The following is a 6,717-nucleotide window of genomic DNA, read 5'->3' on the forward strand; positions in this document are numbered from 1 at the left end:
TTCTACATATAAGTAATCATAGGTATTCTTATCCAAAAAGCCACTTCTTCTCCCTTCATTTAACAATGTCATTAGTTTTCTCTGGAAGTCTATACGTGGATTATAGGGTACTTTTATATACATATCCCGATCTTCCAACTGTCTTCTAGCTTCAGCAATCACAGACTACTATACTATTGACCTTGTCGGCTCTTTTAATAACAATGTTTTCATTACTCTCTAGGGTTTTTAAAGCTTCTCTTTCTTTTATGGTTAAATTATTTGATCTTGTTAGATTTGGTATTCTCTCATTAAGTTTTAACTCTTCCACAATTCTTTTTTTAAATAATTCTAGCTGCTTCCCCTTAGATTGTATAGGGTAAAAATTTGATTTACATTTAAATCCTGTGTGTTTAGTTTTTGCATTTACTATTTCTTCATTTTCACCTTCATCTAATAGATGTTCTAGGTCATTAATAGCACATGCATCATGAAAATCGATATTGCTTAAACCAGGCTCGATCTTTTTATTGGATTCATTATATGGAATTTCATTTTCGTTGAAAAAATTTTTTTTAGAGTCAAGGACTGTACAAATTTATTAACATCTAAATACCCATAATTTAAAACTTTTGTTTCAGCCTCACTCACTCACGATATGAAGATATATTAATTACAGTGTTTATACATATTTTCGACTGGTTCTGCTCTCTCTCACTGGGTATCTGTCCTGTTTCTTCTCTGTATTTCTCTGTTCTTTTGTATCTATCAGCTGACCTCCCCCTTTTGGGGTATTTTAACCCTCCTGAAAAACCTCAGTTTGTCCTTTCTTAGTTTTATCTGCTGTCATATTTTTCTCTTTTGGTCTGGCACCTAACTCAAGGTGATCTAGTTGTCTCATGTCTGCTTGATTGATATCTCTATCTGTATCCATGTCAGCCCTATTTCCTTCCCATTCTGAGATTGAGCTTCCCTCTGATAATGATGCATCAGTCCCTAATGCTGAGCCTTCCTCATCCGTAGAATCTACTTTATCTATTGCAAAACTTACTCTTTTTCTATTTCTCCTACCTCTTGTATGATGTGATTTAGCTGTATTACTTTGCTGGACTGTGTCATTATCATGTGACTGAATAATACCTGTCCCTTTCTGATATGTTTGAAATACTCTCCTAAACCTTCTACGCCATACATATACTGTTTTATTGGCATAGTCCTTACTGTCCCTCTGATATTTAGAGTACTTAGTGCTCATAATGTCTTGTTTAGTAGCTTTAATTGTCTCATTGAGCATGGTATCAAACTTATCATATTTAACATCATCTTTATATTTACACATTTCCATTTGCAAATTAATTATTTCTTCTTTCAACTTTTGCAGTTGTACAGTCTTATACTTAATAATCCCATTAGCCTAATGGAACATTCAGTAAGTACAGGGAGTGCAGAATTATTAGGCAAGTTGTATTTTTGAGGATTAATTTTATTATTGAACAACAACCATGTTCTCAATGAACCCAAAAAACTCATTAATATCAAAGCTGAATATTTTTGGAAGTAGTTTTTAGTTTGTTTTTAGTTATAGCTATTTTAAGGGGATATCTGTGTGTGCAGGTGACTATTACTGTGCATAATTATTAGGCAACTTAACAAAAAACAAATATATACCCATTTCAATTATTTATTTTTACCAGTGAAACCAATATAACATCTCAACATTCACAAATATACATTTCTGACATTCAAAAACAAAACAAAAACAAATCAGTGACCAATATAGCCACCTTTCTTTGCAAGGACACTCAAAAGCCTGCCATCCATGGATTCTGTCAGTGTTTTGATCTGTTCACCATCAACATTGCGTGCAGCAGCAACCACAGCCTCCCAGACACTGTTCAGAGAGGTGTACTGTTTTCCCTCCTTGTAAATCTCACATTTGATGATGGACCACAGGTTCTCAATGGGGTTCAGATCAGGTGAACAAGGAGGCCATGTCATTAGATTTTCTTCTTTTATACCCTTTCTTGCCAGCCACGCTGTGGAGTACTTGGACGCGTGTGATGGAGCATTGTCCTGCATGAAAATCATGTTTTTCTTGAAGGATGCAGACTTCTTCCTGTACCACTGCTTGAAGAAGGTGTCTTCCGGAAACTGGCAGTAGGACTCGGAGTTGAGCTTGACTCCATCCTCAACCAGAAAAGGCCCCACAAGCTCATCTTTGATGATACCAGCCCAAACCAGTACTCCACCTCCACCTTGCTGGCATCTGAGTCGGACTGGAGCTCTCTGCCCTTTACCAATCCAGCCACGGGCCCATCCATCTGGCCCATCAAGACTCACTCTCATTTCATCAGTCCATAAAACCTTAGAAAAGTCAGTCTTGAGATATTTATTGGCCCAGTCTTGACGTTTTAGCTTGTGTGTCTTGTTCAGTGGTGGTCGTCTTTCAGCCTTTCTTACCTTGGCCATGTCTCTGAGTATTGCACACCTTGTGCTTTTGGGCACTCCAGTGATGTTGCAGCTCTGAAATATGGCCAAACTGGTGGCAAGTGGCATCTTGGCAGCTGCACGCTTGACTTTTCTCAGTTCATGGGCAGTTATTTTGCGCCTTGGTTTTTCCACATGCTTCTTGCGACCTTGTTGACTATTTTGAATGAAACGCTTGATTGTTCGATGATCACGCTTCAGAAGCTTTGCAATTTTAAGAGTGCTGCATCCCTCTGCAAGATATCTCACTATTTTTGACATTTCTGAGCCTGTCAAGTCCTTCTTTTGACCCATTTTGCCAAAGGAAAGGAAGTTGCCTAATAATTATGCACACCTGATATAGGGTGTTGATGTCATTAGACCACACCCCTTCTCATTACAGAGATGCACATCACCTAATATGCTTAATTGGTAGTAGGCTTTCGAGCCTATACAGCTTGGAGTATGACAACATGCATAAAGAGGATGATGTGGTCAAAATACTCATTTGCCTAATAATTCTGCACACAGTGTATATCATTCCACTCTGATATAAATTCATGGTCATCAGTCTCAAATGTGGGGAATTTTTGCAATCTCAATCCGCGTGAAATCATACCCTTATTTATATATTTAGTAAAAGTCCAATTATCCATTCTTAATCTTAGTTCTTTCAGTTTAAAGTCCTCCAGCATAGAAAACATATCACTCAATTTAGCATTTTTAATGCAGACTTTAGATAAATCCTCCAATTCTACATCATCCAGATCCCAGTCATCATCTGTACATAGCGAATAATACTGTTTATCAATTATTGTATCCATATTGGCAATAAATAGTACTCCAGCGGCTGCAAGTAGGGACAAAAAAATACAAAGCGCCTTTGTGGCCTTGACTTTAGTAATGTAGGCTTTGTAACATGTAGCAGTTTTTGGTAAAATGTACTATATTTAAAGGGGCATATCAGTGTAAAATAAAAATGCTCTTGTGTGTACATGTATTTATATGTGTATTATGATTTTACTGTTACTTGCATATAACTTTTACCCTTGCAAAGAGTCAACTCAAGAGCTGCATCACTCAGAGCTTGCTGAACACATCTAGTGAGCCAAGAGTTATATGTGCGTAGCTACCAATAGCCAACTAGCTCCCAGTAGTGCATTGCTGTGCCTAGACATATCTAGATATGCTTTTGAACAAAGGATACATTGAGAACAAGGTCAATTTTTACTTTTATGTCTGTTTTAATGTGCAGTATGCTCTCTGTGCTATCTAATTCTCATAGGTAGATGAGAAATATGTGAGAAAATAAATAATGAATATAAGTTGAATGTTTTTATTATGATTAATTAAATATTCTTTTTAAACTCGGATTTTAAATGGACAGTCTACTTGCTATTGTTTAATAAGATAGCTAATCCCTTTATTACCCATTTCCTATGTGTAACAGTTAACCAGAGCTCTGAGGATGCGCTAACCTGATGCAAGTTAAATTAAATTGCGCTTGAGCGAAAGTGTGTACTTGCACTACTTCCAAAGCGTGCAAACACCCGCTGTGAAACCAATATCACTTGCGTACAACAGTTAACACAACACTCATAATCTATCCCAAAGTGGGCTCTTATGTTGGATAGAGGAGTTACAGATAGAGTTAATGGGTTAATGGGGTTGGCTAAGTTTAAGAAGAGGTCATGGTTAGTGTTGTGATGAAGAGGTTGCAATAAGGTCAAAGTGACGTTAGTGGGTATGCTTTAGTGCTAAGGTTTTTCCATTGTTCTATACCATAGTCAATAAGTCAAAAGGGGCTTATGTGATTAAATAAAATGGTATAGTAAAGGATGTCATCTTATTTGCTGTGGAAAGCCCATCGATATTTTATTTTATTTAACAGAATATTAATTTTTAGAAGATACCTATACATTGTAGAAATCCCTAAAAATGTCAAAAAGACACAACTCACAATTAGCAAAATTACAAGTTTTGCGGTATGGCTATACCTCTGAAAATTTGGTCATTGCATGCAGAATATGCAGGTCTCCCGTAATACAAGTCGCGGCGGTACAGCTATACCGCTAGCATTATAGCCTTTATGCAACTCAACATTTCACACTAAAAAAATGACTTTTGAGTGCGGGACTTTCTTGTGCCTGTATTACAGGTTGTGCGGTCCGGCTATAATGCTAGCGTTATAGTCTATACCGCTGCGATCCATTCCGCTATCTGAGACCAGCAGTTAAGGATTTTGCAAAACAAAAATGTTACAAAGTACACTAACACCCATAAACTACCTATTAACCCCTAAACCGCCACCCACGCATCACAAATACTATATTAAACCTTTTAACCCCTAAATCGCCAACCCCCCGCATAGCCAACACTAAATAAACATATTAACCCCTAAACTGTGAACCCTCACATCGCCAACATTAAATAAACCTATTAACCCTTAAACCGCCGACCCACCACATCGCTACTACTAAAACAAACCTATTAACCCCTAAACTGCCACCCCCACAACGCAATAAACCTAATTAAACTATTAACCCCTAAACCGCCATCCCCCCACAATGCAAATAACTAATTTAATCACTAAGCGCCCTAACCTAAAACCCCTTAAATTAACCCCAATTACATAAAATAAAAAAATAATAAGTTAAAATTAAAATAAAAAAATCCTAACATTACTTAAAAAAGAAAACTAAGTTTAAATTAAAATAAATAAATCTAAAATTACAAAAAATAAAAGTCTAAAATTACAGAAAAAAATAAACCAAATTATCAAAAATAAAAAAAATTAAATCTAATCTAATACCCCTATAAAAATACCTCCCAAAATAAAAACACCCCCTAATTTAAGACTAAGCTACCAATAGCCCTTAAAAGGGCCTTTTGTAGGGCATTGCCCTAAGTTAAACATCTCTTTTACCTCAAAAATACAAATTAACCCCTAACAGTAAACCCACCAAAATAAAATAAACTAACACTAAAAAAACCTAAGCTACCCATTGCCCCTAAAGGGGCATTTGTATGGGCATTGCCCTTAAAAGGACAATCAGCTCTTTTGCAGCCCATTCAAATAAAAAAATCCCTAATCTAAAAAAAAAAAACACCCCACAAAAAAAAAAAAAGTGTAACCCCTCTAATAGGTACTCACCATTCCTGAAGTCCGGTGGAGAAGGTCTTCCTCCAGGCGGTGAAGGTCATCTTCCAGGCAGCGACATCTTCATCCAGAGCAGGGACCTTTTCTATCTTCATCCGGGGTGATGGCGGATCGGAGGTGGCAGCGGAACAGGACTGGCAGCTGCAGAGTCATTCAACGTGAAGGATCCTCTTCATGCTATCAATGCCGCACACTGAAGCTTGAATGCAAGGTACCCATTTTATATTTGGGGTACCTTGCATTCCTATTGGCTGAAAAATTCAAATCAGCCAATAGGATGAGAGATACTGAATTCTTATTAGCTGATTTGAACAGTCAATAGGATTTTAGTAGCTCTCATCCTATTGGCTTGTTGTTAGGGGGGACTTAGTATTTTTTTTAGGTAAAAGAGCTGTTTAACTTAGGGCAATGTCCTACAAAATAGACATGTGCAATGCGAAAATATTTGGTTCGGTTCGGATCGATTCAGATTTTTTAGAATTTCGGTTCGGAGTGATTCGAAATCGGAAAAATTTGAATCGATTCGGTTCGGATTTGTTTCGGATTCATTCGGATTTGAATAAATTTGGTTCGGATTTGTTTCGGATTCATTCGGATTTGAATAAATTCGGTTCGATTCGGTTCGGAAATTCGGAATTTCGGTAAGTGTTAGGTGGGATTAGACTAGTATTATGTACTGTATATTAGGTGTAACCCATAGCAGAGTGATATAACCTAATATACTGTACAATACTAGTGTAATCCATGGCCATCTGAATTTACCGAATAAATCCGAACTAATTCGGATTTATTCGGTATATTCGGCAGTATTTTAATTTGGAAATTCGGTTCGATCCGAATCGCCGAATTTGCAGAATTTTCCGAATTTCCGAATCAATCCGAAACGAATTGCACATATCTACTACAAAAGGCCCTTTTAAGGGGGTGTTTTTATTTTGGGGGGCTATTTTATTTTATAGGGGTATTAGATTAGGTTTAATTTTTTATTTTTGATAATTTGGTTTATTTTTTTCTGTAATTTTAGACTTTTTTATTTTTTGGAATTTTAGATTTATTTTAATTTAATCTTAGTTTTTTTTTTAGAGTAATGTTAGTTTTTTTTTTTTTTAACT

The sequence above is a fragment of the Bombina bombina genome, chromosome 5 (assembly GCF_027579735.1).
Source record: "Bombina bombina isolate aBomBom1 chromosome 5, aBomBom1.pri, whole genome shotgun sequence".
Taxonomy (NCBI): Eukaryota; Metazoa; Chordata; class Amphibia; order Anura; family Bombinatoridae; genus Bombina; species Bombina bombina.